The following is a 26,202-nucleotide window of genomic DNA, read 5'->3' as shown; positions in this document are numbered from 1 at the left end:
TGTTTCAACCCAATATTCTACATGTTTAAGAAAGATGTGTTAATATGTTTGGACCTTCCCCCAACCATAGTGTTAAATTTCAAGAAATCAGGAAAAATGACTGTCACAAAAATGTCTATTGCCAGCTTATGATGCCATACATGATGCACAAAATGGAAACGCTAGGGCAAACGAATATTTTTTAATTTAAAATGACCATTGACAAATATGGAATTCCAAAACTGGCAGAATTACTCTTTTACATTTTCAGTTTTTTTTAATCTTTGAGGTTAAGCTCATGAAAGTAGAAGGGTGCAGAGCTGAAAGGAAGTTCAACAAATCCATTCTCTTCTCTGCAGGATTCCCTATGTTACTAATTACATAATGGTGTGAACTAAAACTTGCAAGGAGCAAAGGTGGGAATAAAACCATGTAGTTTTGCATTATTGATTTTCTTAAATTTATTTCATTCATTGGTTTGCAGATACCATGGGTGTGAAGTAAGTTGTACAGTGGAGAAATACATGGATGATTTTTGTGGGCACGGCTGGCAAGGCCAGCATATATTGCCCTTGAGAAGGTGGTGGTGAGCTGCCGCCTTGAACCGCTGCAGTACTTTATAGCGGTTTGGCACAACTGAGTGGCTTGCTAGGCCATTTCAGAGGGCAGTTAAGAGTCAACCGCATTGCTGTGGGTCTGGAGTCACATGTAGGCCAGACCAGGTAAGGACAGCAAATTTCCTTCCCTAAAGGACATTAGTGGACCAGATGGGTTTTTGGACAATCCGATAGTTTCATGGTCGCCATTAATGACCCTAGCGCTTTATTCCAGATTTATTTAATTAACTGAATTTAAATTCCCCAGTTGCTATGGATTGAGCTCACATCTCCAGATTATTAGTCCAGGCCTCTAAATTACTGGTCCAGAAACATAACCAATATGCATTTTTACATGCTTTTAGGTTAGTATCTCACATCATTGCTTTGGCTGCAATGCCAAAAGTGCACCTTTCACAAGCCTATGTACACTTCTATACACAACAGTCATGCTATGCTACTGTTTCCTATGGCTTAAACCCTTGTTTATTGCACATCTGTTCACAGTTTTGGGGATCCAGGATTTCCTTATTTGGTCTATATAAAGCCCAGTTTTAACAATTGAGTACAGGACTGTCTTCCGGATAACCGAAATATACCAATAAACTGTAACTTGGTAATCGTGCCTGAAAATGCTGGCAAGAACAGACTAAGGAGACTACCTGTGTGTGTCGTAACTCAGTGACATGCTTGCTCGAGTCCGAAGGCTGTTGGTTCAAGCTCCATTCTAGGACTTAAGTACATAATCTAGGCTGGTGGTTTAGCACAGTACTGAGGAAGTGCTGCATTGTTGGAGGTCCCACCCTTCAGATGAGCTGTTGAACAGAAGATCAGAGCCTCGATTTAGTCATTCTGGTGGACTTGAAAGACCCCATGCCACTATTCAAAGAGTGGATTTTCCTTGATGCTTTTGTCAACCCTTCCTCAACCAACATGAACAAGATGATAAATGTGTCATTCATCTCATTGTTATTTGTGAAACCTTGTGTGAAAATGGTTGTAACACTTACTTTAAAGTGCAGTCACTGCTTTTTGTAAGCGATAGTATATGAAGCACATGAGGATGTGATGAAGTGCTATGTCAATGCAAGTTTGTTCGAGGTCAAAGGTGAATGAAAGTAATGAAATGAATAATCTCAAAGGTGACGTACTAGGCTTTTACTGGAGAAACTGTTCAGCTAATTGAACCCCTTTACAACAAACTTATCACTTGATGCTCATTTACATAAGGTCACCTCAAAGTGTCTTTCTCCCACAAGGAAGCATAGCTCTCAGCATTAAGCATATAATTGGATGTTTTCAAAACATTACAGATGATTTTCAGTGAAGAGAACTTCTTTTCAGATTGCCTGGGGGAGGGGCATAACCACTTGTTATCTAGAACTTGTGACCAGCAGTAGGATGAAAAGTGAGGACCAGCGGTACACTCGGTTTTCACTCTGAGCAGAGTTGCATTGCTGTAGCCTTTCAATGATCAAAATCTTGGGAACCATCTCCTGTGGCTGAATGAAACCATAACTTTTCGAAGACCGACCCCCACCCCTAAGTTATCTGACCTAGTTGTGCCAAACGGATTCCATAGCTTGCTAGCCATTAGAAGTAGTTAATTAAATTACTTCAGCCATCGTATATTGCCTCCCAAACATGGCTATTATCATTTTTAGCCTGCTTGGCTCCTTAACTGTGATCTTCTGAAATTCACAGGTTACGTGTAAATTAAATTATATTGCTAGCTAAAGATCTGTTGCAATCTTAGTTTGAGATTTGCTTCTTTATAATTTTTATTCTGAAGTGTATTTAATTCTTTTACTTTTGTACTACTTTTCAGTGATAGTCAATGTGTCTAATTATCTCCTCATAACTGAAGGTTGTTGCCATGGAAAAGGAAAGGGAGTTTTTAAAGGACTTTTATTCTGACTTCTGACTGTAGGAACAAGGATTACCTTGTTCTGTGATGAGAGCTAACCTCTTTGGAAAAACTGACCAGTGAATAATTGGCTTTGTTCCCTCAGAACAACAAGAAAAGCCCTCTACTCTATATTAGTTATCAGCCACATTTTGGAATTCATTATAAATGCCCAACAGTGGTGGTTATAATTTAGTATTTCATGTTTTAACGTTTTGTGGAGAACAATGACATACCAGAGGCAGACATTTATTGCCTAAATTCACCAGCATTTTTGACCAAAAGCTGCTGTACATTTAATTGTCTTTAAAAGTTTTGAGAACTTGGGTTGTAATTTCTTCGGCACTCAGTTTCGGGCTCTAAGGCAGCTGCAATGCATGTCTGAAATGGGGGGGTGCCCCCAAGGCCAGCATGAAATTGGGCATCGGACCACTCTAGATAATATGGGCAAGCTGCCAGCGCCTGTTCCTTCAGACAGCTTGACCTTTTTGCATCAACTAATTTCAGGCCACCTGCCTTGCTGGCAGTGGCCTCAGCTAGGGGCGATCTGGAGCTGGGTGGAGCACTCTTTATTTTCTACCTGAGGGGATAGGTCCATTAATTTTTTTTAAATATTACCCGTAGTCAACATCCACTGAAGAACCTGTGCAGGGCAGGCCCGATGCTTGTCCTGCTTGCCACAATTTGAGGATGAAAAAACAGGCGTTGGGCTCCACATTTACATATGTAAGGGACAGATCTCCTGTTTTAAGCGGCCGCTAGGATGGCCTAACCCAATTTTGCGTTGGACATTGTCTGGTGTCTGATGACATTGGTCCCCAAATTTGGCCCCCCTTTTACCTGTTTTATGCCAGTAAAAAGGGCACACCAAGGTCCAATTTCTGCTCCCTTAAGTAACTTAAATGTTTGCTAAAATTCCCCAACGTTAAGGTTCCTTGTCTTTTAAATCTAGCTCGGATCTATTTATTTTATGTGCAACCACGCTTGAGGAAATGCAACTGTGCCCAATGGGTTGTGTCTCTGGTGTAGAAGAGCTCCAGCTTTTGTGATGAAGTATACATGTTTCCAGAAAGATTCCCCTCTAGTTTCTGATGCCATTTCCTCAGATTAATAAGCAACTTCAGTTGCTGGAAGATTTGTCCAAACTTAGGCACACTGATATGTCAGCACTATTGTGCACCAAGTGTGAGGAACTCAAAGACTTCTTGGTCTACATCTTGGTGGCAATTATTCAGCTCCCTCTGCTGCTTGCCCACCAGGCTATTTGTGTGCACCTCCCCCCCCCCCCCCCCCAAAAAAAAAAACCCCAACAGGCCACATCTTGCCACATGGACAAGATGAGCTTGTAGTGTGCATGAGACTCTCCTCCTGAGCCCTGGACCCCATTTCCATTAAACTGCTGACCACCCAACTTCCCCTTCCTGGACCCCATGCTAGCTGGCGATGTAAATCGTTCCCTCTCATTGGGTACTGTCCCCCCTCTCATTGGGTACTGTCCCGTCTCTCCTGTTCAAAAAGTCAAACCCTCCTCAAAAAATCCATCATCTTATGAGGCCTTCCTTAAAAACCACTCCATCACCATTCCTAATAACTTCTCCTTTTGGCTGGGTGTCTTTTTTTTATACTTCTGAAGCACCTTGGGATGTTTTCATTAGGTGCTGTATAAACGCAAGTTGTTATTTGTGGATAGATTGTTGGAAGGATCTATTTTTAAGGTGAGAATTAAATATAGAGTTGATTTCTATAACCCATAACTTACTTGGTGACTCCTTCAGTATGCAACCAGAATTATTCACAAGTGCTTGCTCGTGTTGTAAATGTTTTGTATTAAATTAGCAAATGTTTTGCCCCAGTGAAATGTCACCAGATACAATGGAAACTCATTGATACGACTCTTTCTCCATTCTGTTCCTTTGCCAATTGTGCATTCTTTGAACCTCAACCATTAACACTTCTAAAGTGTACAAAAAATAATCACGTGTTATGCTAAATCAATATATAAATACTGGTTTTCATTTGAAAATATAGCTTCAGTTAAAATCAGGGTTTAGTGTTTTTGGGGAACTAAATCTAGAATATGCTGTGGTTGTACTTTTTAGTGGCACATACTTGATGTCTTGTACATTTTTACCAGTGTTTTGGATCGTGCATGCAAGTAAGTTACAGATATGGAATTGGCAAGTCTAATTCATAGAATCATACAGCACAGAAGGAGACCATACAGCCCATTGTGCTTGTGCTGACTCGGAGAGCTATCCCATTTGTCCCACTTCCCTGCTTTTTCCCTATTGTCCTACAAACTTTTGTTTTCAAGTATCTATCCAATTCCCTTTTGAAATTTACTGTTGAATCTGCTTCAACTGCCCTTCCAGATCATAAGTCTTTTTTTAAACAGCAAGTTATCACCTCTGGTTATATTGCCAATTATCTTATCTGTCTACTGATTACCTGCCCTCTTGCCAGTGGAAACAGTTTCTCCTTATTTACACTCTCAAAACCTTTCATAATTTTGAACACCTATTCAATCTCCCCTTAACCTTCTACACTGTAAAGAAAGACTTGCATTTATATAACGCTTTCGTGAGCTCAAGATGTCCCAAAACGCTTTACAGCCAGCTTTGAAGTGTAGTTACTGTTGTAGGAAACGTAAGGTGAAAAAACCCAGCTTCGCTGGTCTCCACATAACTGAAGTCCTGCATCCCTGGTATCATTCTTGTAAATTTCTCTGCACCTCTCCAAGGCCTTGACATCCTTCGTAAAGTGTGGTGCCTAGAATTTGACCCAATACTTCAGTTGACGCCTAACCCGTGATTTATAATGGTTTAGCATAACTTCCTTGCTTTTGTACATTTATGCCTCTATTTATAAAGCCAAGGATCCCTAATGCTTCATTAACAGCCTTATCAACTTGTCCTGCCATATTCAAAGATTTGTGTATGTGAACCCCCCCCCCCCTACCCCAGGGGTGTCTCTTCCTGCACCTCCTTCAAAATTGCACAATTGTAAAATTTGTCAGCTAGAACTGAAAGTACATTGGGTGCAATTCACCTAAGTTTCATCAATGTATTCATCTGAGTTCTGTAGCTTTCTCATACTTGATCATGTCGGGTGTTCTGAAACAGTTTATATTACAGTGGTATATTTGTGAAAAATAAAAGCTTATTTCCAGAGATAGAAATGTTGTAGAACATTACTTGAATCCATTTGGACTTGCTTAATAGTGTTGTATAACAATTACCAATAGTGTTAGTCAGTATTCATGATACAGGAATGGTTTGGGGTTTACCATAGCTCTGCAATGCAGTATTCAGTAACTGGTCACATTCCATATAGTTTTCTCTCAATTTCAGAAAATAAGTAGTTGCCATAATTCTAGTGACTTAATTCTTTCAGCCTTTCCTTAACTGCTCTAATAAACACAATTACCAAAATCCATCAAATTCACTATCCAAAGACCCAACCATATATATTTGGCTCTCCTTGTGGCTAAAAGGCTGGTTGTCTTCTACCTGGTTATATAGTTGCTCGGATTTTCCTCCTGACTGCTTCCCTCGAGCAGCAATTTCTACAAAGGCGTGTACCCAGCAGCAGCGTTGTATGAACACACTCCCCTTTTGCGCCTGTTGTATCAATCCGTGTTGCTCTTCTAGTGAAATTCTCCCTCCTGACTCCACTGCAGGTTGCAGCTGCTGTACCTTTTCTACTGGCCGCTGTGATTTTAAATCTGCAGTGGAAGTTTGGACGAGTTGGGAGGGGGAAGTGTCTATTTAAATATAATGGTACTAGAGGAGCAGAACACATTCAAGTGCATTTCAACAATAAAACACTATCCCCAGGACTATTGTTTACTATATCTGCGTACTGCAGTTGGGCTGAATATTTTACTACTTTGGGCTGCTCCCCCAAAATGCACAGAGGAAGAAAACTGGTGAAGAGCAGCGAACACATGATTGTGTCTCTGGGTTGTGCTGTCATGCTGTTTTTGACATTTAAATTGCCACTCTTCCAACTTCAGTCCAAGCTTCCTCTGGGTTTAGAATCGGATACTGGAAGAATGGTGCAATGGTTGTTATGAAGTTGACATGAGAAGGAACGACGTGTATTGTGAATGCTGTGCAATATAAAGCTGAGAATTTTGGTGTACAGAAGCTTTGTAATGTTAACCCTGTGTGTTCTTGGCGGATTTGCTGAGTGGGGTTTTGAGGTGTGGCAACTCTAATCTAGGGGTTGCCTTATACTCCAATGTATACAGGCATTGAAATGGGTAGAAATGCCATTGAAAAGTCGTCTTGAAGCAAGTGCACAAATATGCTGAATGTGATGTGCAGACAGGAATTCCTTAAAGTAAACAGACAATACCTGTCAAGTGTTCAGTTCCATTCGCAACTCCTCCGATAATGAAGCAGGCCATGCCTGCATGCAGGAAAACCTGGACAACATTCAGACTTGTGCTGATAAGTGGCAAGTAACATTTACACCACAAGTGCCAGGTAATATTTACACCACAAGTGCCAGGTAATGACAATCTCCAACAAGAGATAGACTAGCCACTTCCCCATGACATTCAATGAGATTACCATCGCCGAATCCCCATCAACATCCTGGGGGCCACCTTTGACCAGAAACTTAACTGTACCAGCCACCTAAATACTGTGGCTACAACAGTAGGTCAGAGGCTGGGTATTCTGGGGCGAGTGACTCACCACCTGACTTCCCAAAGCCTTTCCACCATCTACAAGTCAGGAATGTGATGGAATACCCTCCACTTGCTTGGATGAGTGCAGCTCCAGCAACACTCGAAGCTTGACTCCCATCCAGGATAAAGCAGCCCGCTTGATTGGCGTCCCATCCACCGCCTTAAACATTCACTCCCTCCACCACCGGCACACTGGCTGCAGTGTGTACCATCTACAAGGTGCACGGTAGCAACTTGCAAAGGCATCTTTGATAGCCCCTCCTAAACCTCTACCACCTAGAAGGACAAGGGCAGCAGGCGCATGGGAACATCACCTGCAAGTTCCCTTCTAAGTCACACACCATTCTGACTTGAAAATATATCGCTGTTCCTTCATTGCCACTGGGTCAAAATCCTAGAACTCCCTAACAGCACTGTGGAGTACCTTCACCTCGGGGACTGCAGCAGTTCAAAAAGGCAGCTCACCACCACCTTCTCGAGGGCAATTGGGGATGGGCAATAAATGCTGGCCTTGCCAGCGATATCCGCATCCCATGAATGAATTGTACAAAATTTCTCGGGTAGAAATATTTTTTTTATCAACTATTGAGCCAGCTTTGCAAATATTAAAACTTTTTACATTGGTACATAAACCCCATCCTCCCAAAAACATTCAGGTCTGTTTTGTCAAGTGAATTTCTAAGTGTTGAAGGAACAGTGGGATATGATCAGGTATAATATTTGATACAGCAACTCTTGGTATTTAGTGTTTTTAAAAAAAAAACATGCATGATTTTCTATGGCTACAAATGATCATTCTACTTGCTAATTTCTAAACTAATCTGCATTGGATATAATCGAGTTCAATATCTTGCCTTGTGAATATTCCCAGATGTATTTTATATAAATCTTAACATAACCAACAGTCTTTCCTCTTGTAGGATCTAAAGTTGAATTGGACTGAACTTTGAGAGTTTTATTCTTTCTACTATAATTTGTCTTCAGGTGTGGAATTCATGGAATAAACAGAGTTTAACTTTTTTAAATGTGTTTTTAAACCACAGGTACGTAAAATTAAGAATACTCATTTCTGAAATCGGAATCTAACGTAGCTTTATTTCATATCACCAAATACTTTCTCTACTGCAGAATGCTGGAACATTCTGCCGTCTGGTTCAGGATTAATTCCTTTCTCAGTATGTGTGTATACACAGACAAACCACATGCTGCTGTTGGCAAGATGACAACCTGAATTGATATTAAATTCCCACTGATTTAAATAAGGTTTGCAGGGTTGTGGTGATTGATATTTTGCTGAACAATACATAGTTGTAACGAATAGCAAATATATTCCCAAAATTATTCCAAGTTGTTGCAAGGTTAGTACACTTTATTTCTAAAGCTTTGCAACTTTTATATATGCTTTAGTAAATTACAGGACTGTTTCCTTGTATGAATGTAGTGTGTTGAATTTCAACAGCTCTGGCTTGATGCAGTGTTTGTGTTACTACCCAGATTAACATTTTCCATTTTGGAACAAGAATTTCAAGTTAGGTAAAAATAAAAGCCATTGAAGCTGTAATATTTATTCTCTGACAGGCTCCTGAAGGTTGTATTTTTTCAATATTAAAATGTATATTTTACCTATACCACAACTTGTATAAAGGATTTGCGTTTTAGTTACAAATGTCTCTTTTATAAAAAAAAAAATGACCGAATAAAAGTGACAAGTTATTGAAATAGTCTGATTTTCTTGATCAGCTATATTTTTATAAATAAAGCTTACTTTGTAGCATAATTCTGCTTAAATGTTTGCCTAAAATATATGGCACAAGGGTGTGATCAGCATGAAGCAATCTTCAGTAAACAATAGAATTACATGCAAGTTTAACTCTTATCTAGTTGATGCTGTTGTTTTGGAGTTGCAGCTTGTGCTGTGTTGGAACCTGATTCTGGAGGCTGGGGATGATCTAAAATTCCAAAGCCTTTAGGAATGCCGCAGTGCATATTGCGATTCACAGTGCATAATCCAGTGTAAAATACAACAGTGCAGGTACAGAGCCAAGTTTAGGTCTGTGGCATGCCCTTCTGCTGTGGTGGGAGTAAGGCCCTTTCTAAAAAGAAACATATTTTGTTTTAAGGGAAATAAATGTGTATGTATCAATGTCTAAGCTGTTTTACCTGTGTCCATTATTTTGTGGTAATGTTCTAATCACTAAAGTGTAAACCTGTATGTTAAAATATCTAGGCTAACAGTCTGGCACATGGTGAGGCATTGTCGCGTGAGGCGCTCAATGTCATAAACCATGAAAGCAAAGCTCTCAAGATTTATTAATATTGTCTTAATTCGGAGGGATTGCAAGACAATAAAATTATTGCTGTATACAGGAAACTTTTTTTATCTGGCATGGACGGGACCGACGTGGTGCCGGTTCATCAAAAATTCCGGATAACCAAAAGCTATAGTAAAAGATACGGAGCTGAGAGCTGCGTATAAAGCAACAAACCCTGTGGTTCAAAACAATGGTCGCAAGTTGCAAGCGTCTCTGTAGCTTAGCAACAGCTGCAGCCACACCCTTGCACAGCAACAGATGGAGGAAGGCAAGTAATAAAAGTTACCTGAACCTACTCCTGAATTTTGTCGGTTAACCGACATTTCCAGTTATTTAGGTGCCGGTTAATCAAAAGTTTCCTGTACAATAAATTACAAACTTACCACTTTTTTGTTTTGCTGGCGGGATGTCAGGTGACAACAATGGACACACAGCTACTACAATAAAATCATCTGACTTGAACACAAGCAGCTTTGTTCCATGTTACTTGGACAGTAGTGTTACTAGGTTTTATTTCATTTCAAGTTGCAAGGGAATATCATAGCCCATGTATCAGGGAAGCTGCAGCTGTCCATTTCCATACCCAGCAAGATTTCTGTGATTCTCTGGCATTTGGGCAAAGAACTCTTTGACCTGCATCACATTTCTGGATTTTTAATAATTATTTAATAATTTTTCCAAAGATGGGATCTTGATATGAACTATTTTAAAATGTGCTTGTAAGTTAACGCTTGCTTTTAAGAGTTAAATTTACAAGGCAGCAAGGCTGGCAGACATGTATTAGGTTTCAGACTTGCCATCTAAAATTGGCATCCTGTAGACAATGAGAGAGAATTTGCCTTTTCAGTGACTGTTCACACTTGCTGCATCAAACCTCCTCATTTGAGCTCTGCAGGTGTAATTTTTGTTTTTGTTTTTAAGAGGTGTTGGGTAGGGGTAGTTCTAATTAAAACACAAAATTTGTCACGGCCACTATGAACAGATTTCAAAGAACCAATCCCTTATTCCCGTTAATAGCAGCTTTATAATCTTGTTCAAAAATGGTGTAATATGAGATCTCTCAATTTGAAGCATACATCAATTCTTCAGCACACCTAATTAAAACATTACATATACATAGAAACATTCAGATTTTAACTAGTTTTTTGTCATCAAGAATTAAGACTTATCACAGATTAATAAGAACAATTTCTGTCAGTTTAAGGTACTTGCATTCAATACAGTATACACAGATAGTACTGAAACATGCTATCGCACTGGATTTGAATCTAATAACAATGCTAGTGTTCTTCCTAATGAGGTTCATTTGTATCAACACAGTGGCAGGAATAAAACCTTGTAACACATTAATCCTCTGACTTTATGGCCATGTAACACTGCCTCCAATGGAATGAAACAAAGTAAATCACGTTTCATAATTTCAACTATTACAACTTGGATGCACTTCCACAGGAGAGGTACAAACTGCTGTATTAGATGATCCTTTCGGGAACCTGCAACATAGTTCGCATCAGCTGCTGAGGAGAGTACTGAAGATTCTTTGATACAGTACTCTTGTGGAATTTGTCTTGAATGCCATGAGCATGCTGAACCGCTCTGGAAGTAAAAGAAAGAATACAGCCGTGAAAAATATTATTTAGGTACATTTAGGTTGCATTTCAAAAATCTATACAGGTTTTCACATTCCAATATACCATATCACCAGCTATATTTAAAACAACAGGGGAAAAAACAGTATTCCCAATGACATTACCTGTAAGTGGACTGACAGGACCTGCACCCACCACTGCTGGTATAAGTTGACTACCAAAAATGTTTGCTCCTTTTCCTAGATTCTGCCTATGATCTCCATTTTTATCAGTTTCGATGAAGAGCAGGGTAGTTATCCCTGGTGTCCTGGCCAATATTTATCCCTCAATCAATATAACAAAAACAGATTAGTCATTATCACATTGCTGTTTGTGAGAGCTTGCTGTGTGCAAATTGGCTGCCGCATTTCCCATTACAACAGTGACTACACTCCAAAAGTACTTCATTGGTTGTAAAGCGCTTTGAGATGTCCGGTGGTCGTGAATGGTGTTATATAAATGCAAGTCTTTCTTTGAAGGTATAGCTGCCAGATTTAGCCTGTATGAGGGAATAACTGACTTACGAACATCTGAAAATGAACAGGAAAAGACCTGGCCCATCTAACCTGTCCCACACAGTTGTGATGCCTTATGCCAGATGCAGGTAGAGATAGGTGTGTCACATAGATGTACAAGTTTCCCCAATATCAAGGGAGGTGAGTTTGTCCACGAAAGGCGGTTGTACCCAGGAGCAGATGATCCAGGATGAACAGATAGCACCTTTACAGATGGCGGTTCATCAGTTTTAAAAGACTAACGCCATCCTCCCAAAGGATGGTGAGGCAACCAGTTCATCCATGCCAGAGCATAAGGATGAGGTCATCAGTTTTGGAAACATTGCTAACTACAAGCATGTAAACTTTAATCTGTTCAATAGACTGGTAATATATATTAACAGCTATCTAAGGAATCCTAAATGTATGTCACCACTTTATATCAATTTCAGACACTGACCTCAACTGTAAATTTATAATCAGCAAGCAGTTGATGCTGAGTTACTGTGACAACTAAACTGTCTTCGTAATCTTATTTATTTCATCAGTTAACCCTACCAATTATTTGCATTCTCAATGTTTAAGTGCTGATAACTGATCGAGAACTTTTTAAAAATTTGTTCACTGGATGTGGGCGTCGCTGGCAACACCAGCATTTATTGCCCATCCTTAATTGCCCTTGAGCCACCTTCTTAAACCGCTGCAGTTTTTGTAGTGGTTTGTTACAACTGAATGGCTTGCTAGGCCATTTCAGAAGGCAGTTACAAGTCAACCACATTGCTGTGGGCCAGACCGGGTAAGGATATTAGTGAACCAGATGGGTTTTACGACAATCTGGTATTTTCATGGTCACTATTACTGACACTAGCATTTTATTCCAGATTTATTAATTGAATTTAAATTCCCCAGGTGCCATGGTGGGATTTGAACTTGTGCCTCTGGATCATTAGTATAGGGCTCTGAATTGCTAGTCCAGTAACATAATTCTACCGTTGCCCTGTCAAAATAACGGCAAGGCTAATGGCACTCACCATTATTTATGGGTAAATGGTACAGCAACTTCACGCAAGGAGCAGATGCGCGGTTAAATGTGAATATTCAAAAGTTGCTGTCAGAGTTCTGCTGCCCTGCTGTTACTTCCATATTTTCTATTAGGAACTTGCTGTATTTGCCCATTAATCTGCAATTAAACTTGCCACAGAAAGTTAAGTCTTGTCATTATAAGCATAAGTACTCTTAACGATGTGATAAGTGTTAATGACTGCCAATCAACCTCTCTGGCACCGAAAATTAACTACAAGTGTGGAGTCTCATTTATTCAGGTTTTGGATTTTTCGGGAAGATTTTAAAAAGGTCAAATTAAAAGAAAAATCCTTTCTGTCTCTTTTTGTCCCCCCACTCTCAATCCAATCTTGCTGTCCCTCTGTCTCTTTCTGTACCTGATTGAATTCACCCCCTTTAACCCTCCTCAGTCCTTCCTGTGTTTATTTCCCAATCCTTAAATCTCATTGGTTAAGATCTTAGATGCCCTGTTTCCCTCACTACGCTCACACTTTCAGCAACTTTGTGGGTAAACATTTTTCGAGCTGAAGGGTACAGGGGCAAGTCTAACTAATGGCAGATGCTGTGAGATGCTCTGCTACAGCAAAATCTGACCCATTGATTCTAAGGTTAATAAACCGTTAGTTCATGCCAAAATAATCTGAACCAGTTAAGATAAGACAATTGGCAAGCCAAATTTAGGCAGTGTTAACTCTTAGGCAGAGACGGAGTGGTAAACCCCAGATGTTTCCTTGGTGAGGAATTAAAAAGTGAAAGGGTTAAAGATTTTTCTGGTGGCCTTAATGTAGATTCTTGTCAGGTTGTCAATCCCAGTGTCCGTAATTATTTGTCTTTTATTCTGTGTGCTTAATGTAGCTTATTCACATTGAGAATTTAAGGTAACAATAGATTTTCTTTTTTGGAAAACGTTTGGCCAACCAGGGCAATGCCCTCCTTGTGAGCAATGCAATATTTTCACCACCCATGGGACCTCAGAACTAATGACTAATTGGGAAGTTAAGATATAGTTCAGCCATGATCTAATTGAATGGGGGAACAGGCTCAAGGGGCTGAATGGCCTACTCCTATTCCTACAAAAGCAAAATACTGCAGATGCTGGAAATCTGAAATAAAAACAAAAAATGCTGGAAATACTCAGCGGGTCAGGCAGCATCTGTGGGGAGAGAAAGAGTTAACGTTTCAAAGGTCATTGACCTGAAATGTTAACTCTCTTTCTCTATCCACAGATGTTGCCTGACCGGCTGAGTATTTCCAGCATTTTCTGTTCTCTCCTATTCCTATGTTCCTAAGGTACTGCCTTCAATAGTGCAGTACCTGTTATCACTACACTGCCTGTAAGAAGGGTGTGAACTGAATGCGAGTGAGGCATGAAGGGAAATAAAAAGCTTCACATAGTCAGTTTAAATTTGGCATCTAGAATATATTTCTTGATGCTAAAACTTTAGCTCCTAGTCCCCGGCCTCCTGGTTCTTCCCCCCCCCCCCCCCCCCGCGGCATTGCCGGCTGTTTCCCGAGAGCCCGGCACTTCTCCTTGGTGCCAGGCTCTTTTGCCGGCACTCGCGATCGGGGTTCGCACTGTTACAGGCCCCTCCCCCTTAACAGTGGGAGGAAGGCCTGCAGTACCGCAGCGTGCTGTGCGCATGTTGCGCTGCGATATTCAGTTTCAGCGCCCTAAGAGGGAGGCGGAGCGCCTCGAGCCTCGCCCTGTTTCCCTCTAGGGGCACTTCAACTGAATTTCTGATGATCGCTACAGCTTTGAACGCTGCGCAAAAACCAGCGCCCAGGCGAACTTGGCGCCAGAACCCAATTTCTAGGCCTTAATCTTTTATCTATTTCCTGTATGTAATGTGCAACAATCTGAAACTTCCAACACTGCAAGAATTACATTTTCTACTAAGGCAGCAGGTGTGTGTATGGCTTTATAGATTACTTACCATAATTGATAAGAATGTTGATGTCTGCCTTAAGCATTGTCCACATCTGCAATACAAGAAATAAATACAAGGCACTTGGAACTGATTACCATATAAATGAATAAAGAATTGACTTCATGAGCTGGCGTGCATAATAGAATTTCCAAGACTAACAAAAATCCACATTATGCATAAAATGTAGTAAATGAAAGTTAACAATTATTATTCATAGTTCTAACTTATTAACTTAATTTCTCCCTTTATAAACCATGTTGAGTTCTCACCAGCTTGTTTTTTTGTGTTAACACGTCAATAAAATTAAAATGATTGGGAGATCATCCAAGAGCATCACTTCCAAAATTACACAGCGCAAGTGCAATCAGTCTTCCTCTGACCCAGTACCATTGTGCATGTGCAGAATGGCTGTGGCAAATTGGTCTGTGCGGAATGTAATTGTGTCATCATGTTAAGAGATGATATAATATACAAAACATCTAATGCAATAAACTATCCTGATGTCATCAGGAGAGGGGGGATCCTAAATCACGCTTCCCTTAACACGACACTTTCAGTGAGTGACAACAGGTGCTGAAATCAATGGAAAAGCAGGTCTTCTTTGTAATGATATCAGCAAATAGAGATGGTATTTGCCTGTTCGATTATGATGCCTTACCAGCATGATTGCATGTATTGATTGCTTGTGCCTGACCAGCAGAGGGCATGTGACTAAGACAAGCAAGGCAGTTTGGTTTAGTTTCAGTTTCATTCTAGATGCATCACTAGCAGGGTGTCTCCTGAAATGCTGTATAAAGAGTTGAACAGACTTTAGATTAAAACTCATTCTCTTTCATAAATGCCTCGTCATTGAACCCACAAAGAAATCAATACATTCTTGGCCATCAATCTCAACAAAATCTGGCAGTTTTGCCTTCACCCAGCTGCTGCTCATGGAGACCTAGGCTATGGGAAGCCAGTAGCTGAAGATCAATATAAAAGCTGCTATATATCTGGAACTGTTTCCACTGACAGGAGGGTCGGTAACCAGAGTACACAGATTTAGGATAATTGGCAAAAAAAGTCCAGGGGATTGTGGGGGGAGGAGGAGATGCAAATTTTTTTATGCAGCGAGTTATGATCTGGAATGCACTAGTTGAAAGGTGGTGGAAAGAGCAGGGGAGTGGGACTAATTGGATAGTTCTTCAGAGCTAGCACAGACAAGATAGGCCGAATGGCCTTCTGTGCTCTGATTCTATAATATTTAAACTAAAAACAGAAAATGCTGGAAGCCGCAGCAGGTCAAGCAGCATTGGCTGAGAAAGTAAGGTAGGGTTAACATTTCAGGTTTATGCCCCTTTGTCAGAACCGATCTTCAGTCTGACACCCATCGGAGATCCCCATCCCAGCAAGAATCCACAATTTCCTCCATTCCCTTAAGTACTGGCGCACCCACCCTAAATTACCAGCACCCACTAGCCGAGAGACAATGGGAGCTGTGGTTAAGTTTTGAATTTGTTTGTCAATGTCCCGGATTTTGCGGTAGAAATAACAGTGAGGCTAACGGTGCTCACTGTTATTAAAGAGTAAATCAGTCAACAACTTCCGGTGACCACACATGCGTGGAACTCAGGAAGTTACTGCCGAGTTGCCCTGCTCCTCCAGAGTTATGATATACCGATATCTCGCCAAAAGATTCGGCATTCAAATACACGGAATGGCATGAGGTTGGGGTACTTACGTGATAAGATATCCACTAAACATGCCAGAACAAGTTGGGGCTTGTCCATCAAGTGTTAAGTTAATTTTTAACGGCGTGGTAAGGAGATGGCTTTGTGACCGGGCGCGGCACTGACATATTCGGCGGGAGTTTTGCGGCAGTGCTACAGTGTTGCACCTCGATCTCCTCTGCCTGGAGATCGTGATGTCATCGCCATGCGCATTGTCCCGCTAGTGCCCCGGACCTGAAATTGACATCCGCCCCCTGCAGCAGTGCCAGGTGAAAACACCGACAACTGCAGGAGGCGGGCAGCTGGCCGCTTCTGGGGCAATGATTAAAGGTGAGTTGTCCAAGGGAGATTTAAAAAAAAAGTACCTTTCTTATTCTACTTTTTTTGCGGGTTCCTGCCCGCGATCAATCAGCCTGGCGCTCTGCTTTAGTGCCGGGCAGATCGCGTGGGAAAGCAGCTGCCTTGGTGCTCCAGGTAGGTAATTTTTCTATTGCAGAGTCTGTAGCGATGGTCCTTCCCTTTAAGGGAGGGAAGGAGCCTTTGAACGCGGCAGCGCTGCATGGCCCAGTGTGCAGCTCCTGAAGTCGCCGCCCCGCCTGCTGCCGATTGCGCTCCAAGAAGGAAGTGGAGCTTGATTTAGTGCTTCACTTCCTTCTTGGAGCGCAAAACCGAATTTTTTTAAAGTTTAGAAACATTAGCGCCTGCCGCTAATGTTCCAAACTTTTTTAATTTACCGCCTCAAATGGGGCTATAATGAATTTCTTCCCCTGAGCGTGTTAATTTTGGACAAAGGTTTCACTTGGGCGTTAAGTAGCAGTATGAAGTTAAACCAAGTCAGGTAAGTTGGCGTAAAGCTGCAATAATGAGCAATGAATTCAATCTCCGGAGAGCACCTCTTATGATATTTATTGTCTTGAATTTTTCCATTTCCCACAATACTCATCCTATGATATCTAAGTCAGATTACCAGTTGAGTCACAGATTTTGGGGAGTTTTGTGTTATGGGTCTGTGTCTGCAGGAAGTGATTAAGACTGCCCAATTCATTTCACAAAAGATTCTTATGGGTGAATAGAGACTTTAGGCCCATTCAGATGGGCTGGATTTGGATCAAATTCGAAAGATGTGATTTATACACTGTGTCACCCAATCTCCTACACTTGAAGTGTAGTTTAGTATTTGGTTTAATGAACTATGTACCTGCAAGATGCAAGCCCACACTGGCGATTTTGCCAGCTCAAACTTTTGAATGTTGTTTAAGTAACTGAAACCAATTCAACCATTGACAGGATTGCATCTGGTTTGTAGTTGCTTTATTAAATGCCTGTTTTCATTGTTAAAGTAACAGGAAATTAGATGGGTACAGATGTGGTAGAAAAATTTGACTTTCTTGCATTTCAAACCCTGTACTTTATGATACAGTAACACAATCCCAGTGAGAGAGTGACCAGGAAGCATAGACCACTAAAAAGTAAGCTGGGTGTGTAACCCGAATACAACATTTGAACTAAGAAATAGCAGACAATAATATGGTACTAATTATTGTGATACTTTTTTTAAAAGTAGATCACCTTCTTCTGATGAGTCCACATACAACCAGGTTTCAAACATTAAACCCGCAGTATAAGGACTGTGTTATTAGAGTTTTAAAAGCTTAAAAACTGTAGCTCACTCATCAACTTCCATAAGAAATATTAGCTTGACAGTTTTATATAATGAAAATGATAGACAATTGTAACTTCTAATTCTGACTTTCATTTTTCTGTAAGTATCCTTTTTAAATACTTGAGGTGGATAAATATACACAAATTAGAGGCCCGCTAGCTTCTAAATAGTTAGATGTACTACATTTAAAAGAAACTTTAAGATGTACATAATCATCTAATTATAACGCTTAAGCTTATTAGTGTAATAAACCTTGTGAATGCATTGACTTTGAGTTTTCACCTAATCATCGTAACACTGTAAATCACGGTGTGACCTGTGCATTCTATTTCCAGTGTATTATGGGTTATTTCACCTATTCATATATTTTAGGAAGATATGTTCATTTTTAAAGTTAAACCAAAGGATTATTTATGGTATAACAAGCTTAAGGCTAGAATTTTATCTGACAGTTTAAGACACAACCTTCCTCTGTAACAGAGCTATAATAAATGTTCAGTTTCCCACTATTTAACTTGCTTTCCATGCTTTTCCTTTTATTTTACACGTGAATAGACGTGAATACAAAACGCAAACTGGTAATATTACATAAGCTTATTACTATTACTTGAACAGAATGTTGGCAGGGTTGGGGGGTGGTGGCAATTGAGAAGACAATACTGCAGAATTTTGCACTTACTAACACGAGTTGAAATCTTATTATCTCTGCCCCCGCCCCGTTGCCTTTTCTCAATTTATGATGTTTAATGAGAGTAAAGTTATACACCTTTGCCCTTATTGAGTACCATATTAGTGAAAAAGGTTCCCCCCACCCCCCCCATATTTTATTTATTTTTCACCCTAACTTGTATCATTCCGGGTTGCATAAACACTTCTCGAGCCAACTGAATAGGCAGTCAGCCTGCTTTACACCATTCTCTAACCATCATTTGCCATTGTGATCACATGGGGCCCCATCTTTTGCTGAACCAGGATTGATATGGCATGCAGTAGGCTATGGAAAATCTCTGAAATGTGTCTTGGTGTTCGGGTACAGTTTCTCCAAGACTCAACTTTCCACCACACGCACCATTTTTTTGCAGATCTGAGGTAGCTGGAGATGGAAAGCAACTTGGAAATGTGCGCTGCTCCAGCCCCACCAGCCTGAAATTTTCTGAGGGCTATACCTATTGGGTGAATGATAAAGACATGTGTTGTGTATGTAACCGTTTACCTTTAAGGGAACTATAGAATGTAACCGTTCGCCTTTAAGAGCACTACTTTCGGTGTGGCACTATTTGTTGGCTCATGTATACTGTAATACCGATAGTGACCACACCAGTATATAAGGGTTGTGATACGTTAACTAGGGCAGAATCGCCCGAACCTCTGAATAGTAAAGACCTGTTTTATTTTGTTAATCGTGGAGTCTGTGTATTATTTACAATACAACCCACAGACTTAACACTGGCGACGAGGATGGGATTCGAACCCTGCGGCAGTTATTCCACGGCGGCTCCGTCCAAAGACAGGACGTTGAAGAGAGGTTTCAATCCTCACCACCCCACTGGAAGCGACAGGCATTAGGACCCTGCAGCCTCCATCAGTGACTGAAAACTGGAGTGCAGAAGAAACAGGGCTGGGAAGACAGAGGTACAGGCGCTCGCGATCGGCAGATAAGGGCCGGGCCGCTTTGAAGTGAGGGGCACAGCTGGGCCATCGATCGCAACCACCGATAAGGGCCGCACTCGGGCTGAAAAGGGCAGCGGCTGCAGAAATTGAAGGCGCGAGAGCCGCGGTGCACAGCGCGGGCCATCGATCGCGATCGGGAGATAAGTGCTTTGGAGTGCGAGGCGCAGCCGGGCCATCGATCGCAAGCACTGATAAGGGCCGGGCTGCTTTCAAGTGCGAGGCGCAGCCGGGCCATCGATCGCATCCGCTGATAAGGGCCGCACTCGGGCTGAAAGACAGCGTCGGGGGGGACGGGTGAAGACCGGCAAGCGCGGGAAAACCGCCATTGAAGTGGGCGGGGAGAGCGAGAAGCGCGGGAAAGCCGCCATTTTTCGCGGGAAAACCGCTGGGGAAGAAGACAGAAGCGGGAAACCGCCATCTTAGAAAATTAATAAGAATTTTCAGAAAGGCTGGTGTGTTCTCAAGAAGAGAGGAAAAATAAGAATAAGTAAAGCAATACTTGTGGTGTTCTCAAGAAGAGAAGAAAATTAATAATAAGTAAAGAAATACTTGTGCTGTTCTCGGAAAGAGAAGAAGATGCCTAAGCGAGGAAATATTAATGATTTTAATGCTGAAATAGAAGACTGGGCCACGTATGTGGAACGCATAGGAATATATTGCGTAGCCATATACGACAAGGCAATAACTTTGTTAAATTCGATGGGAGCAAAAACATATGGGCTCTTGAAACATCTAATAGCACCAGTTAAACCAGTGGACCAGACCTTCGAAGAGATCGTAGCAGTGCTGAAGGATCAAATTACTGCAAGCACTTCCAAATGCTACCGTTGTGGAAAGACAACGCACGACCAGAATCAGTGCTGGTTTAAGAACCAAGAATGTAGGAAATGTGGCAGGATCGGGCACATAGCAAAAGTATGCCGGTCAAGAATGACTGACAAGAAGAGGGAGTCCGCAAAAAAAGGGTACAAGAGGAGTCCAAGGGAACAAAAGTCCAACTCACACTCCAAATACAAGGGACTGGACAGTCTAAAAATTCACAACGTGAACAACGAAGCTGACAGACAAACCATTTGGATGACGCTGCGGATTGAAAAGGCCAAAGTCAAAATGGAAGTAGACACGGGATCGGCATTGACGGTCATGAATAAGCATGACTATAAAAAGTTTTTCAAACATATTCCACTACGGAATACAGAATTAGTACTACAGACATACACGGGACACAAAGTATTCCCTATTGGGAAGGCAGGAGTTAATGTGCGATACAAAGACAAAAATTACCGCCGTCTGGATCTGTATGTACTGCCTGAGGGAGGTCCACCACTTCTAGGACGGGAGTGGATCCGAAAAACAAAGATGGTCAGTCTTACTTGGGGCACACCAGTATGACATTGAGTACAAAAGGTCAACAAAACACGGAAATGCCGATGGGTTATCACGCTTGCCATTGCCGACAGTAGAAGAAGCGAGTACAGGGGACCCAGTGGAGTTGTTCCACTCGTCCATTGTGGAATGTCTGCCGATAACAAACTCAATGATTGAGAAGGAGACAAGGAATGACCCGACTCTTTCACGAGTCTATGACTTAACGGTGAAGGGATGGCCAGCACAGAGCGAACCAACACTGCAGGCATTCTCACAGAGGAAAGAACAACTGTCGGTGTGCCGAGGAACCCTAATGTGTGGGTCGAGAGTGGTGATTCCGCCCAAACTCCAAAAGAAAGTACTCAAGGAGCTGCACGAAGGACATCTGGGTGGAGTAAAGATGAAGAATTTAGCGAGAGCATTTGTGTGGTGGCCAGGCATCGACGGGAACATAGAGGAGATCACCAAGAATTGCCTAGGATGTCAGAGGGTTCAGAACGCACCACCACCGGCTCCTCTGCACCCATGGGAGTGGCCCTCATCTCCTTGGCAAAGAGTGCACATCGACTTTGCTGGTCCATTTATGGACTCGATGTTCCTGATAGCGGTAGATGCCCACTCCAAGTGGCCGGAAGTAATTAAAATGACCACCACCACGACGGAGAAAACCATCACGGTGTTAAGAACCATGTTTGCTCGGAATGGCCTGCCGGAACAGATCTGTTCCGATAACGGACCACAATTTGTGTCCGAGGAATTCAAGAAATTCCTAAAGAGCAATGGGGTTAAACATTACACATCAGCCCCATACCATCCCGCCTCCAATGGGTTGGCTGAAAGGTTCGTCCAGACCTTCAAGAAGGCCGTAAAGGCCATGAGTAATGAAGACATAAGTCTACAACATAAGGTAGACAGTTTTTTGTTGGCATACCGAAATGCAACACATGCGGTCACAAATCAAACTCCCGCAATGATGTTTTTTAACAGACGCTTAAGATGCCGGCTGGATTTACTTAAACCCAATGTCAGAAGGGACGTGGAGAACCGGCAATTCCAGAACATCAATGACAGGGCAACTAAGTCTTTCAAGATGGGGCAACAAGTTTTGGCCCGGGACTATCGTACAGAAAAATGGCAGCCTGGAACTATTAAAAAAAGGCTAGGCCCGTTGATGTACACGGTGAACATTGGGGACAATGTAATAAGGCGCCATGTTGACCAGCTCATAGAGTCCGCCACAAATGAGCACTTGACTTCACCACCTGACCCGAGTAATGTTGAAACTGAAATACCTAGAACACCTACTGCTGATCTAGTAACATTGGAATCAGATGAACCTGACACTGTTGTTCCAGCTGAATCGATTTTGCCAGGCACCCCTACTGGGCCGCTAGGAATGACGACACCACTTCGGCGTTATCCAGAGAGGATCCGGAAACCTCCACAGAGACTGAACTTGTAAACTGTTATATGACGTTGACTCCATCGAGAGTATATCTGTAAACTGTTATATGAAGTTGAAGATTGTATGTTTAAAGGGGATTCTGTAAGTAATAAGCTAAAAAGGGAGGAGTGTTGTGTATGTAACCGTTTACCTTTAAGGGAACTATAGAATGTAACCGTTCGCCTTTAAGAGCACTACTTTCGGTGTGGCACTATTTGTTGGCTCATGTATACTGTAATACCGATAGTGACCACACCAGTATATAAGGGTTGTGATACGTTAACTAGGGCAGAATCGCCCGAACCTCTGAATAGTAAAGACCTGTTATTTTGTTAATCGTGGAGTCTGTGTATTATTTACAATACAACCCACAGACTTAACAACATGCAAATGAGGGAAGCGCAGCCTGTGCTGTTTTTCCTTCCATTTGCACTCTTTGAAACCTGGATGCGCAGGGGCTGCCTGTTAGGCTCTGGCGTCCAGTATTCAGATGTTGGTGGAAGGGGGTTCTAGAGGACAATGTGATCAAGGCCCTTCCCAATCCCTCTGAATAGCTGTGCACAGGGCCCATCTACAAAAGTAAAAATATTCACAAGTAAAAAAAAAAAAAAAAAATCTCTTTTGGCAGCCACCTTTTTCCTTTTGGCTGCCAACTCCTCCTTTCCCAATATAAATGAACTGGAGCCATAAATATGACCATGGTCAGTGGAGCAGCTCCGGAGCAATTAGAAGTCCCGCTGATCATGGTCATTCTCCCCAATCAAGGTAGTGGTGGGGTAGAGGGTTTTTCTATGATCCCAGCAATCCGCAAGCAAAAATTTATGCGGCATATTTCCTTGTTATATTTGCTTCTGTATGCACCCTAATATGACAATTTTTTAAAAAACTTACCCAATAACAGGCGTACAAAATGGCCTGGACCGACTGTCCCTCCAAATCATTTTTACTTGTTTTTTGCCTCTGTGCGATACTTGTTTTTCACATCAGTTTTCATTTATTCTTACAATTATCACCACTTAATAAATACAAATACAGATTTAGAAAATCTTCACTGAATTAAAATACCGGCTAAAGCTCAGAGGTAGGTCTTGCATTTATATTCTTATAAAGGGTTAATCAGCATAGGTCACGGGGGTCAGGTTCTTAACCTTTGCTTTAGCAACACCACGTTTCCTGAATATAGACCAAATAGCATGTAAAATCCCAATCTCAAAGAATATAATTCATACATTAAAAAACATTGCTCACAACATATCAAGGATTGAGCTGAGGTGATTCCGCATAATGGATACTGCAAATAAAAATATAAGAAAATTCCATATTTGCTACTGTATAAAAATGTGCTGGTTATCAAATAGAAAACATTTCAACTATTTAAAATAGTTCTATAATCTATTATAGCATCAGTTAAAACCCACACTGTAGCTTATAAAATGCATACAGTACTAGCAGTGGTTTCAGCCTTGAGTAGTATTATTGATAACACTATTGTATTTAACTCTTCTACTTTGATTGTTAATATATTTTAAAGATGTGAAACCTGCTTTTGCAGATATATACAGTAGATGGAGTTATAACACTGTGCACCTCAGTTACCAGGGGCTGCCTGACCAGTAGAACTAATCATATAATATCAAACTGCTAAACATATTTATAACAACAATTGCTCGGCAATTTATCAGTGTAGACCAGAGATCATCATGCTGTTTGTTTGGGGGCAGTTTGATTAGCATATCGATTACGGCTCCCAGCATCGAGCCTCTCGTTGCAACCCAAGGGTATTTTACCATAAAATATGTGACAATATATTTCTTTGTGACAATGCTGGGCGCAGTGAGCACTTGCTGATTGGCGATGGACAGACTGTAATCTGATCTCTACCCATACACCACCGCCTTTACCAAAATTTGTTGGATGTGGCCTTTTAATTCATGCAAGTTAAAATGTGATACCAGTCCATCTCTTATGATGCAATGTCAAGTAATTAGTGCATACTTCTGAAAGGGTTAAAGCAAATCCTTTCAGTGTTTAAAATGCAGGGCAAACAAATTACTTCAGACAAAGGACAGAGAGAGGGGTCATGTGCAAGATCACCAAGAGCTGAGAAGAAGCCAGGTGGCGATAAACCAGCCCAGCCCAAGGACATTATACAATAGAGCCTTACAAGAATAAGATAAGGCATAGCCACCAGGCTACACACAGCTAATGCTGAAGTGTGAGAAAGATTTAATAAAATATCAGCTAAACTTAGAGTGGTAACATAAAGAAATAAAATGGCTTCGCAGAATTGGCAGTTGGCTTGCATAGTATATATTAATAGTTATTCTGAGTTTCGGAAAGGTAGGAAAGAGGAACCTCAGCCTAGTAAACATGGTCTGGCAGTTTGTAGAACCGAACTTATGGTCCAAGTGACAGAGATAAGAAGCAAAACAGAAAGAAGGGGCTCAGTTACAAACGAGTTGTTTGTAAGTAACCTATGACCTGCAGCCCAGTATTGTAGACCAAATAAGGGTCATGAGGGCTTAACTGCCAGAATCATTGCAGGATATGGTCAATTAGCTATTGTACGCTGTCCAATCAATTGAAAGACTAGATTTTGTTATCAATAAACTGTTTTTGAAAGATTTTAACTGGAGAACAATTGTTGCTAAGGCAGTGATGTAATAACCATGTGAATTTATGTATTTTCTGTACTTTTTTTCAGCTCCTTGAGGTGTATAAAAGGGGCCTAACAGCTATGTAAAGTTGAGAAGGTGTTCGCGGGGTCTGAGACGCTTCTCCCAGAGCTCTGATAATAAAATAATAAACTGCATCTTTTTACTTTTACACGGTTTAGATGTGAATTTATTTTCACCCCAACACTTCACAACAGAATCCACAAGTTGGACACTGAAGTTTTTTGGTTACTGCTGATTGTTGCTGTAGAAGCAATGATGTGGATCAATTTACCGTGATTTCCATGGATCTAGCATTTATTAGTTTGTGGAAAAAGCACTGTCATTACAGGAATCTCCTGGCAGGAGATCAGATTACAGTCTACATTTCTAATAAGGAAGTGCTCACGGTCAGCATGGTCAGAAAAAAAAATATTGTCACACATGTTATGGTAAAAGTACCTTTTAAGTTGTGATGAAAGCCTCTGGTTTATAAATTCAGTTGGTTGTAAATAGTTTTTTAGAATTAATGAATATAAATGATGTAAAATACCACTAATACAGGATTCAGCTTTAAGAAACATTAAGCACTGCAGCAACTCGCCAAGGCTTCTTCGATAGCACCTCCCAAGCCCACGACCTCTACCACCTAGAAGGACAAGGGCAGAAGGCACATGGGAACACCACCACCTCCCAAGTTCCCCTCCAAATCACACACCATCCTGACTTGGAAATATATCGCTGTTCCTTCATCGACGCTGGGTCAAAATCCTGGCACTTCCTCCCTAACAGCACTGTGGGAGTACCTTCACCACACGGACTGCAGCGGTTCAAGAAGGTGGCTCAGCACCACCTCCTTGAGGGCAACTAGGGATGGGCAATAAATGCTGGGCTTGCCAGTGACGCCTGCATCCCAGAAACAAATTTTAAAAATGTGCCGTTACATATGACACAGAAGAATGGCCAAATACAAAATCAAAAATAGGCTTGTATTAACAAAAATGAGTAGAGAAAGTAGTTTCAGCACAACATGAAAGAACATTAAGACCTAATTCCAGTCTCTCCTCTAATAGTGGTTGCTATATTATGCAG

General features: G+C 41.3%; 2 long non-coding RNA genes across 3 annotated transcripts; one reads left to right on the top strand and one right to left on the bottom strand.

The window, feature by feature from the left end:
- Positions 1 to 7,740: 7,740 nt before the first annotated feature.
- Positions 7,741 to 16,916, bottom strand: LOC147105195 (uncharacterized). 2 transcript variants are annotated; one of them, XR_015081703.1, is made up of 3 exons: positions 16,676 to 16,916; positions 14,608 to 14,653; positions 7,741 to 11,085 (listed from the first exon to the last, which is right to left on the bottom strand). It is a non-coding gene; the product is annotated as an uncharacterized LOC147105195 (long non-coding RNA). The 2 variants fall into 2 exon arrangements; XR_015081702.1 differs by lacking the exon at positions 16,676 to 16,916 and adding an exon at positions 16,322 to 16,500.
- LOC147105194 (uncharacterized) lies at positions 16,535 to 25,282 on the top strand. Its single transcript, XR_015081704.1, has 3 exons — positions 16,535 to 16,640; positions 19,056 to 19,170; positions 25,161 to 25,282. It is a non-coding gene; the product is annotated as an uncharacterized LOC147105194 (long non-coding RNA).
- Positions 25,283 to 26,202: the final 920 nt, after the last annotated feature.

The sequence above is a fragment of the Somniosus microcephalus genome, chromosome 18 (genome assembly GCF_052327205.1).
Source record: "Somniosus microcephalus isolate GS21.2 chromosome 18, FLI_Smic_1.0, whole genome shotgun sequence".
NCBI lineage: Eukaryota > Metazoa > Chordata > Chondrichthyes > Squaliformes > Somniosidae > Somniosus > Somniosus microcephalus.
This window is presented reverse-complemented; position numbering and strand designations above follow the sequence as displayed.